The following is a 12,019-nucleotide window of genomic DNA, read 5'->3' on the forward strand; positions in this document are numbered from 1 at the left end:
TTATTATTGGTTGTGTTTGATAAGAGTTCTGCAGAATAATAAATGTTTATTTCGATGTAGCAAATTTTGTGGTGTTTCTCATTTGAGCTTTGCCTGGTGATTGGGGCTGCGAGCTGGCTGTAATGATGTGGTTGTTCTGCGCAAATGCCACGTGCTATCTCATTTATTGGAAGTACTGTGTAATGAGGGGTCACAAATGGCCCTTGCAGAAGCAATATTGAGTGGCTCTCTCCTATGTTGGTGCTGCTCATCCTCCTCATCTGCCTCCTCCTCTCTCTCTCTCTTCCTCCTCCTAAGTTGGACCTGCTATCCCTGGTGGGAATGGCCAGGTTGTGCAGCATACAACAATGAAAACAGACACTCAATCAGGGGAGTACTGCAGAGCTCCTCCAGAGCGGTCAAGGCAGCAGAACCATTGCTTTACACGCCAATAGTCTGTTCGATCAGGTTCCTGGTGGTGCTATGGCTCTCGTTGTATGCGTGCTCAGCAGGAGTGTTGGGGTTACGGAGGGGTGTCATCAGCTAAGTGGCGAGTGGATAACCCTTGTCCCTGAGCAGCCAGCTGCAAGCTTCATGTGGTGGGTGGAACAGTCCTGGGACACCAGTCTATCGCAGAATGAATGCATCATGGCTTCTGCCAGGATAACGGGTATTGACGGTGAGGATGCAGTCAGCAGTCGCACACCAACTGTACGTTGAGAGAGTAGTAGCCTTTGCGGTTGTGGAACACCTCTGCATTGTGATGAGGTGCCCGCAATGCCACATGGGTGCAGTTAATGGCGCCCTGAACCATGGGGAAGCCCGCTATCCTTGCAAAGCCACACGAGCGTTCACACTGTTTGTCTCTGGTCATGGGGAATGAGATGTACTCCCTTCTCCTTCTGTACAGAGCATCTGTGACCTCCCGAATGCAGCAATGGACGGCGAACGGTGAAATGTTTGCAATATCCCCTGTTGATGCTTGGACGGAGCCACTGGCGTAGAAATTGATAGCAACTGTGACCTTCACTGCTACTGAGATGAACGTCCTGGTCCTGAGCTGAGGCTGGAGCTCTGGCTGCAGGAGTTTGCAGAGCTCTCTGACCACATCCTAGCTGAGGCGGAGCCTTCTAATGCACTACTCCTCAGCCAATGTCCCGAACCCCTCCATCACCATCCCATGGTATGTCCTGTCCCACCAGCAGGACAGACCCACCAGGGGTGGAGACACAGTGGTATACATTCAGGAAGGAGTGGCCCTGGGAGTCCTCAACATTGACTCTGGACCCCATGAAGTCTCATGGCTTCAGATCAAGCATGAGCAAGGAAACCTCCTGCTGATTACCACCTACCAATCCTCCCTCAGCTGATGAATCAGTACTCCTCCATGTTGAACACCACTTGGAAAAAGCACCGAGAGTAGCAAGGGCACAGAATTTACTTTGGGTAGGGGACTTCAATGTCCATCACCAAGAGTGGCTCAGTAGCAGCACTACTGACCGAGCCCTAAAGGACATAACTGCCAGTCTGGGCCTGCGACAGGTGGTGAGAGAACCATCATGAGGGAAAAACCTACTTAACCTCGTCCTCACCAATCTACCTGTCACAAATGCATCTGTCCATGACAGCATTGGTAGCAGTGACCATCACACAGTCATTGTGGAGATGAAGTCCCGTCTTCACACTGAGAATACCCTCCATCGTGTTGTGTGGCACTACCATCGTGCTAAATGGGATAGATTCAGAACAGATCTAGCAGCTCAAAACTGGGCATCCATGAGGCGCTGTGGGCCATCAGCAGAATTGTATTCCACCACAATCTGTAACCTCATGGCCTGGCATATCATTCACTCAACCATTACCACCAAGCCAGGGGACCAACCCTGGTTTAATAAGGAGTGTAGAAGAGCATGCCAGGAGCAGCACCAGGCATACCTAAATATGAGGTGCCAACCTGGGGAAGCTGCAACACAGGACTACATGCATGCTAAAAAGCGGAAGCAGCATGCTATAGACAGAGCTAAGTGATCCCACAATCAACGGATAAGATCAAAGTGCTGTAGTCCAGCCACATCCAGTCGTAAATGGTGGTGGACCATTAAACAACTAACGGGAGGAGGAGGCTCCATGAATATCCCCATCCTCAATGATGGTGGAACCCAGCACGTGAGTGCAAAAGACAAGGCTGAAGCATTTGCAACCATCTTCAACCAGAAGTGCCAAGTGGATGATCCATATCGGCCTACTCCAGAGGTCCCCACCATCGCAGAAGCCAGTCTTCAGCCAATTCGATTCACTCCACGTGATATCAAGAAATGGCTGAGTGCACTGTGTACAGCAAAGGCTTTGGGCCCTGACAACATCCCGGCTATCGTGCTGAAGACTTGTGCTCCAGAACTAGCCGCGCATCTAGCCAAGCTGTTCCAGTACAGCTGCAACACTGGCATCTATCCGACAATGTGGAAAACTGCCCAGGTATGTCCTGTCCACAAAAAGCAGGACAAATCCAATCCGGCCAATTAACACCCCATCAGTCTACTTTCAATCATCAGCAAAGTGATGGAAGGTGTCATCAACAGTGCTATCAAGCGGCACTTACTCACCAATAACCTGCTCACTGATGCCCAGTTTAGGTTCCACCAAGACCACTTGGCTCCTGACCCCATTACAGCCTTGGTCCAAACATGGACAAAGGAGCTGAATTCCATAGGTGAGGTGAGAGTGACTGACCTTGACATCAAGGCAGCATTTGACAGTGTGGGGTATCAAGGAGCCCTAGTAAAACTGATGTCAATGAGAATCAAGTGGAAAATGCTCCACTGGCTGGAGTCATACCTAGCACAAAGGAAGATGGTTGTGGTGGTTGAAGGTCAATCATCACAGCCCCAGGACATCGCTGCAGGAGTTCCTCAGGGCAGTGTCCTAGGTCCAGCCATCTTCAGCTGCTTCATCAATGACCTTCCCTCCAACATAAGGTTAGAAATGGGGATGTTCGCTGATGACTGCACAGTGTTCAGCGCCATTCACAACTCCTCAGATAATGCATCAGTCCATGCCTGCATGCAACAAGACTTGGATGACATTCGGGCTTGGCTGATGAGTGGCAGGTAACATTCGCATCACAGAAATGCCAGGCAATGACTATCTCCAACAAGCGAGAGTCTAACCACCTCCCCTTGACATTCAACAGCATTACCATCGCTGAATCCCCCACCATCAACATCCTGGGGGTCACCACTGACCAGAAACTTAACTGGACCAGCCACATGAATACTGTGGCAACAAGAGCAGGTCGGAGGCTAGGTATTCTGCGGCGAGTGTCTCGCCTCCTGACTCCCCAAAGCCTTTCCGCCATCTACATGATGGAATACTCTCCACTTGCCTGGATGAGTGCAACTCCAACAACACTCAAGAAGCTCAACACCATCCAGGACAAAGCAGCCCGCTTGATTGGTACTCCACCTTAAACATTCACACCCTCCACCACCGGCGTACCATGGCTGCAGTGTTTACCATCTACAAGATGCACTGCAGCAACTCGCCAACGCTTCTTCGGCAGCACCTCCCAAACCTGCGACCTCTTCCACCTAGAAGGACAAGGGCAGCAGGCGCGTGGGAACACCACCACCTCAAAGTTCCCCTCCATGTCACACACCATCCTGACTTAGAAGTATATCGCCAATCCTTCATCGTCACTGGGTCAAAATCCTGGAACTCCCTACCTAAAAGCGCTGTGGGAGTACCTTCACCACATGGACTGCAGCAGTTCAAGGCAGCAGCTCACCACCGGCTTCTCAAGGGCAACTAGGGATGGGCAATAAATGCTGGCCTTGCCAGCGATGCCCAGATCCCATAAGCGAATAAAAAAATGAATGTTGGAGAACTGCTCCCGGAATACCCTGGGAGGGTAAAGTCTCCTGTTGAGAGCCCTGTTGGTCCTCCTCCCTCTGATCACATTTTTCAATCTTTCTCTTTGCCTCCGCAGCCTCCGATGGTGACGCTGGAGGGGGGAGGTCCCATGCCAGTACAGCCCCCATTAAATGTTGGAAATGTTGCAGTGTCAAAAGTAAGCCAAATGAACCGGATAAATTGTCAGGAGCAAAACTCCTTCAAGCAGGAAAACCTCAAATGGGTCAAAACACCCGTCTGCTTCTGTCAAAGTGACAAGGCAGCATTATTTGCCAACAAAAAAAACCAGGAAGTGTACGCTTTTAAATAGAGCTCCCCCAGCTCCCAGCCGATTGCAAACCGTCTCCTCTGCTTGTCATTCCTAACGGCAGGCGGCAAAAATGAATTTCCGGCCTGAATGACTTCACGATCACCGGGCACAGGAGATCGTTGTGGTAGTGCTTAGCACCACCGCCAGGTGAATTTCGGCAGCGGCACAAACGTCGCCACGCCCGGGCGGTAAGTAGTTAGCACCCCCGGAAGCACTAACGAATCGAATTTCTCCCCCCTAATATTTCACACTCCTCCTCAACTAGTGTCTGCACTGACCCTCTCTTGTGAAGACGGATGCAAAGTATTCATTAAGAACCATACCCATGTTTTCCGCCTCCACACACAGAATACCTTTTTGGTATCTAATAGGCTGTACTCTTTCCTTAGTTATCCTCTTGCTCTTTATGTATTTATAAAACATCTTTGGGTTTTTCTTGATGTTACTTGCCAATATTTTTTCATGCCCTCCCTTTGCTTTCCTAATTTTCTTTTTAATTTCATCCCTGCACTTTCTATACTCCTCCAGGCTTTCTGCAGTATTTAGCCATCGGTATCTGACATAAGCTTTCCTTTTTAGCCCCGTATGCCCTTTGACATCCAGTGGGCTCTAGATTTGGGAGTCCCACCCTTTTTTTGTGGGAACATATTTGCTCTGAACCCTCACTAACTCATCCTTGAATGCCTACCACTGCTCTGACACTGATTTACCTTCAATAGCTGTTTCCAGTCCACTTTTGCTAAATCACATCTCAGCTTAGTAAAATTGGCCTTTCCCCAATTGAGAACTTTTCCTCCTGGTCTATCTTTGTCCATTTCTATAACTACGCTAAATCTAACTGAATTATGATCACTACCACCAAAATGCTCTCTCGTTGATACCCCTTCCAGCTGCCCAGCTTCATTCCCTAAAACTAAGTTCAGAATTGCCCCCTCTCTTGTTGGGCTTGCTACGTGCTGGCCAACAAAGTTCTCCTGAATGCATTTTAAGAATTCTGCACCCTCTACACCTTTTATACTGTTTGATCCCAGTTAATATTATGGTAGATGAAATCCCCTATTACTGCCCTATTATTTATGCACTTCAGAAATTTGCCTATATATTTGCTCTTCTATCTCCCTCGGACTGTTTGGGGGTCTATAGTACACTCCCAGCAGCCTGATGGTCCCTTTTTTGTTCTTCAGTGCAATCCATATGGCCTCATTTGATGATTCTGCTAACATATCATCCCTCCTCACAGCTGTAATTGGTTCTTTAACCAATATTGCGACCCCTCCCTTTTTTATCCCCCTCTCTATCTCGTCTGAAAACCCTGTAACCAGGAATGTTGTGCTGTTATGTCTTCATGTCTGGCATTTTTTTCCTATTATCTTGCCAGCTCTTGTGCGACCTGGACTCAACACTTACATTATTAACTACCTCCTTCAATGCCGGCTACACCAGTTGCTGCTGGTGGAGGGGGTGGGAAAGATCAGTGCCACAAAATGCATCCCTCCTCTCAGTCATTTCTGCAGGACTTCCAGCACTTTGTCAGTTAGTCTAGCTTGCCTTTGTCTGCGACACTCCATTCTTCAGTAATATTTATGTCTAAACCACTGCCCAGTGGTATTTCAGGAAACATAAAGGCTCATTACTGCAATCCACACCCGACAGTCTGAATTATTGATTCTGCTACATCATCGGATAACATGTTGTGCAGGTGTTAAAGTGCACATTTTAGCACATTTCAAGAACCAGCAAAAAATAAAAATTAACCAGTGTTCTTAGCAACTCTCAAAAACATTAAACAATCCTCAATAGAATTTAAACAGTACTTTCTAGGCTTATACATACTTTATAATCTAAAATATAAACAATTACTAATAATAAGGAAATATATTGGGGGTAATTTTGACTTTGTGCAATAGTGTAAAAGTGGAAGTCGATAGAAATAAAAATCGGGAGAGATGTAAAACGGGCTATTGATTCACTATCACCCATTTTACACTCACAAAAAGTCAAAACTCCCCCCCACCTGTCCCCAAAATTTGGATCTGCCCACACAGGTTGGGGCCAGGACAGAGGGAAGGTGGATTGCCTGTTTATGGCTGCAATTTGGGGTGAAACTTGGTTCAGCCAGGATTGTGCCCAGTTTGTGACCGCCAGCTATTTTCCGATGGGAAGGGGGTTTGCAGATCTTCCGCCTGCTCCCTCCTCCATCAAGTGAGCATGTCTGGGAGAGTTTCCAGGTTACTTCAGAACTCATGCCTTTATAAGGCCTCAGGGCCAGACAGCTGATGCGAGTCCTGCTGAGGCCCTTACAAAGACCCCAAACTTTTATTAGAGGAATGTAATTGACCCTAGACATGATTGATTATTTACTGCGAGAGGTCTACTGGCTCCATTAGGAGCAGATTTTTAAAAAGATTGTTGTTGAGCTCTTGCAGTGCCTCCTCTCAGTCATTGGAGTGGCATGAAGTACTGAAGTGTACTTACTTGAACTACACACCTATGCCACATAGATGACCCTTCCCTGTAATTTAAGATGGTATCTCGGTTTGTCTGCTTGGGCAGACTTGGGACTTGCTCCACCACTCTTCCAAATGTGGAGCTGCCTTATAGAAATTTTGCGCCTATTGATTTTAATTTACTGGTTGTTACACTAAGAGACTCCCTCATGGTGGCACTACAACATCACTGAGAGATGATTCCAGTTTAGACATTATGAATATTTTTGCTTTACAGTATACAAGAGCTGTAGAATGTTTACTTTCACAAACACAAGCTGCATTATTTAGATTGCAACATTTTAGATTTTCTGAACTATGTCGTCTTGTTGCTGCATTTACTTAAATGCTTGCAGTACTGTAAAATTATTGCAAAAAAGTCTCCTTCTGAGTCTAGTTTCTTTAACCATTCCTTTTTAAATGTCACAACTAACCTTATGCAAAGCAAACCAAAAACAAATCAAAATGTGTTACCAGAAAATCCTCTTTGTACAAATATACGACAGTAAAGTCTAAGTAAGCTTTATCATAGTACTCCAACCAGTTAAGATAAATTATTGTTAGAGCATACCTTATATCACATGTATATGACTGCAATATTTGCCTAGTAAAATACTGAATTTCCTGAAGCAATGTTTAACGTCTGTCAAAATATACCTATCCAGGGGAGTTTTTCCAAGTTCTTGTTCCCTGCATCTAGAAGTGCATATTGAAAATTTGGACACTTTCCCATCAATTTCTGATCTGTGCCGGAATTCCCAAATGCTATTGGAGGGAAAAGCTCTATGGCAGGAGTGTGAACTTGTGAAATTATCCCCAGTAGGTCACATTATTGTTATTTAGGTTTCATAAAGAACAAGCAAAATGGATGCTATGTGGGGTGGCAGGACGATATGGATTTTTTTTTGGTTTGTTTAGGGTATAAGATATTAAAACAAATAAAAAATATTCAAACATAAATCATAAGAACATAAGAAATAGGAGCAGGAGTAGGCCAATCGGCCCCTCGAGCCTGCTCCGCCATTCAATAAGATCATGGCTGATCTGATCCTAACCGCCAATCCACTATCACAGAACCATCTCCTGAATCTAACAGAATTAGACACACGAAATAGGAGCAGGATCAGGCTACACGGCCCCTGGGCCCGCTCCGCTACCCACAGGGACATGACCAATCCGAACCTAGACTCATGTCCAAATTCCTGCCCGCTCCCTGTAACCCTTAATTCCCTTTACTTCCAGGAAACTGTCTATTTCTGTTTTAAATTTATGTAATGATGTAGCTTCTACAGCTTTTTGGGGCAGCATATTCCATGGACCTACCACCCTCTGAGTGAAGTAGTTCCTCCTCATCTCAGTTTTGAAAGAGCAGCCCCTTATTCGAAGACTATGCCCCCTAGTTTTAGTTTCACCCATCATCGGGAACATCTTCCCCGCACCCACCCGATCCGACCCCTTCACAATCTTATATGTTTCAATAAGATCGCCTCTCATTCTTCTGAACTCCAATGAGTAGAGTCCCAATCTACTCAACCTCTCCTCATATATCCATCCCCTCATCCCCGGGATTAACCGAGTGAACCTTCTTTGTACTGACTCGAGAGCAAGTATGTCCTTTCTTAAGTATGGACACCAAAACTGTACGCAGTATTCCAGGTGCGGTCTCACCAATACCTCGTACAACTGAAGCAATACCTCCCTATTTTTATATTCTATCCCCCTAGCAATGAAAGCCAACATTCCATTGGCCTTCTTAATCACTTGCTGCACCTGCATACTAACCTTTTGAGTTTCGTGCACCAGGACCCCCAGATCCCTTTGTACTTCAGTACTTTCCAGTTTCTTGCCATTAAGATAATAACTTGCTCTACGATTTTTCCTGCCAAAGTGCATAACCTCACACTTTCCAGTATTGTATTCCATCTGCCAAATCTCTGCCCACTTACTTAGCCTGTCTATGTCCCCTTGCAGGTTTTTTATGTCCTCCTCACTCACTACTTTCCCTCCCATCTTAGTATCATCTGCAAACTTTGATATGTTACACTCGGTCCCCTCCTCCAAATCGTTAATATAGATTGTAAAGAGTTGGGGACCCAGCACTGACCCCTGCGGAACACCACTAGTTACTGATTGCCAGTCTGAGAATGAACCATTTATCCCAACTCTCTGCCTTCTGTTAGATAGCCAATCCTCTATCCATGCCAGAATATTACCCCCAATCCCGTGATTTTTTATCTTAAGCAATAATCTTGTGTGGCACCTTGTCAAATGCCTTTTGGAAGTCTAAATACACTACGTCCACTGGTTCCCCTTTATCCACCCTATACGTTACTTCCTCAAAGAACTCCAGCAAATTTGTCAAACATGACTTCCCCTTCATAAAACCATGCTGACTTTGTCCTATTAAATTATGATTATCCAAATGTCCTGTTACTGTCTCCTTAATAATGGACTCCAAAATTTTACCTACCACAGATGTTAGGCTAACCGGTCTATAGTTTCCAGCCTTCTGTCTACTGCCCTTTTTAAATAAGGGTGTTACATTAGCAGTTTTCCAGTCTGCCGGGACCTTTGCCGAGTCCAGGGAGTTTTGGAAAATTATTACCAATGCATCCACAATCCCTACCGCCACTTCGCTCAAGACCCTAGGATGTAAGCCATCAGGTCCAGGTGATTTATCCGCCTCGAGTCCCATTATTTTACCGAGTACCACTTCCTTGGTGATTTTGATCGTGTTTAGCTCCTCCCCCGCTATAGCCCCGTTTGTCCAGTGTTGGGATATTCTTAGTGTCCTCTACTGTAAAAACTGATACAAAATATTCAGTGTTTTTGCCATCTCCATATTTCCCACCATTAATTTCCCGGTCTCATCCTGTAAGGGACCAACATTTACTTTAGCCACCCTTTTTCTATAACTATAAAAACTCTTACTATCTGTTTTTATATTTTTTGCTAATTTACTTTCATAATCTATCTTCCCTTTCTTAATCAATCTTGTTGTTATTTTTTGCTGTCTTTTAAAGTTTTCCCAATCCTCTATCCTCCCACTAGATTTGGCTACCTTATATGCCCTTGTTTTTAGTCGAATACTATCCTTAATTTCTTTACTTAGCCACGGATGGCTGTCTTTCCTTTTACACCCTTTTCTTCTCCGTGGAATATATATTTTTTGGAAGTTGTAAAATAACTCCTTAAATGTACACCACTGATCATGTATCGTCTTACCCTTTAATCTATTTTCCCAATCCACTCTACTCAATTCCGCTCTCATACCTTCATAGTCTCCTTTATTCAAGCTTAGCATGCTTGTTTGAGATCCAACCTTCTCACCCTCTAATTGAATATGGAATTCAACCATGTTATGGTCACTCATTCCAAGGGGATCCTTTACTAGGACATTTTTAATTAATCCCGTCTCGTTACACAGGACCAGATCTAAGGTTGCTTGCCCCCTGGTCGGTTCAGTTACATACTGCTCAAGAAACCCATCCCTAATACACTCAATGAACTCATCCTCAAGGCTGCTCTGCCCAATTTGATTTGTCCAATTAATATGATAGTTGAAATCCCCCATAATTATAGATGTTCCCTTATTACAAGCCTCAACTATTTCCTGATTGATACTCCATCCAACAGAGTTGCCACTGTTCGGAGGCCTATAGACTACGCCCACTAGTGTTTTTTTCCCCTTATTATTCCTTACCTCCACCCAAACTGTTTCATTATCCTGATCTTTTGACCCAATATCATTTCTCTGTATTACAGTGATTCCTTCCTTTATTAACATAGCCACCCCACCTCCCCTTCCTTCCTGCCTGTCCTTCCTGATCATTAAATAACCTGGTATGTTTAATTCCCAGGCATTGTCACCCCGCAGCCATGTTTCTGTAATGGCCACAAGGTCATACCCATATGTAGTTATTTGTGCCATTAACTCGTCTATTTTGTTACGAATGCTATGTGCATTCAGATAGAGAACTTTCAAAGATGTTTTGTGACACTTAGTTCCTGCTTTTGCCCTTTTTATTACTTTACCTTTTACTCCATACCTTCTGCCCCTTCCTGACACGCTCTGGTTTTTAATTTCCCCACTGCTACCTAAGTCTATGACCTTCTCTGTTGTCATTTTTATTATTTGCTCTCTAGGAACCTCCCCCCAACTAGTTAGTTTAAAGCCTTCTCTACAGCCCTAGTTATATGATCCGCCAGGACTCTAGTCCCAGCACTGGCCAAGTGAAGCCCGTCCCAACGGAACAGCTCCCTCCTGCCCCAGTACTGGTGCCAGTGTCCCAGGAAGCAAAACCCATTTCTCCCACACCAGTCTTTGAGCCACGCATTTAACTCTCTAATTTTATTTGTCCTAGCCAAATTCGCTCGTGGCTCAGGTAATAATCCAGAGATTATTACCCTTGTGGTTCTGCTTTTTAATTTGGCCCCTAGCTGCTCAAACTCCCTCAGCAGAACCTCCTTCCTTGTCCTATCTATGTCATTGGTACCAACATGGACCACGACAACTGGATCCTCCCCCTCCCACTCCAAGTTTCTCTCCAGTCCAGAGGAGATGTCCTTAACCCTGGCACCGGGCAGGCAACACAGCCTTCGGGACTCTCGCTCTCGGCTGCAAAGAACTCTATCTATCCCCCTAACGATACTATCCCCTACCACTACAACATTTCTTTTAACTCCCCCCACTTGAATGGCCCCCTGCTCCACGGTGCTGTGGCCAGGTTGCTCATCCTCCCTGCAGTCCCTGCTCCTGTCCCCACAGGGAGTAAGAGCCTCGAACCTGTTAGACAAGTGCAAGGGCTGCAGCTCCTCCAACACTACCTCCTGGATCCCCGTACCTGCCTCACTTCTAGTCACACCATCCTGACCCTGGCCACGGACTACATCTGAATTAATTAATCTAATTGGTGTGACTACCTCGTGATACACAGAGTCCAGGTAACTCTCCCCCTCCCTGATGTGTCTCAGTGTTTGAAGCTCGGTCTCCAGCTCTTCAACACGGAGCCGGAGTTCCTCGAGCAGCCAACACTTACTGCAAATGTGATCACCATGAGCATCAATGGTGTTCACCAGCTCCCACATATTGCAGCAGCAACACATCGCCTGATCTCCCATTCTATGTAATTAATTAAATTTATTAATATTATTCTTAAATATCCTATAAAATATTCATAGTTTCCACTCACTCACCAAATTTGGCCATTTTTCCCCAGCAACACCCAAGTGGTGCTGGGTCACAGTCTATAATCTAACCCCTCCAGCTTTTGGAGCACATCATGCAATAAGTGCTGGGAGCGCGTGCAATTTAGTTGATCTTGCAGTACACCCC

The 12,019-nt window shown here is 45.5% G+C and overlaps 1 protein-coding gene across 11 annotated transcripts in view; it reads right to left on the bottom strand.

The window, feature by feature from the left end:
- LOC147117531 (WAS/WASL-interacting protein family member 3-like) overlaps positions 1-12,019 on the bottom strand; it is a 145,769-nt gene that overhangs the window by 52,859 nt on the left and 80,891 nt on the right. The window lies entirely within an intron of this gene.

This window comes from Somniosus microcephalus, chromosome 5 (assembly GCF_052327205.1).
Source record: "Somniosus microcephalus isolate GS21.2 chromosome 5, FLI_Smic_1.0, whole genome shotgun sequence".
Taxonomy (NCBI): Eukaryota; Metazoa; Chordata; class Chondrichthyes; order Squaliformes; family Somniosidae; genus Somniosus; species Somniosus microcephalus.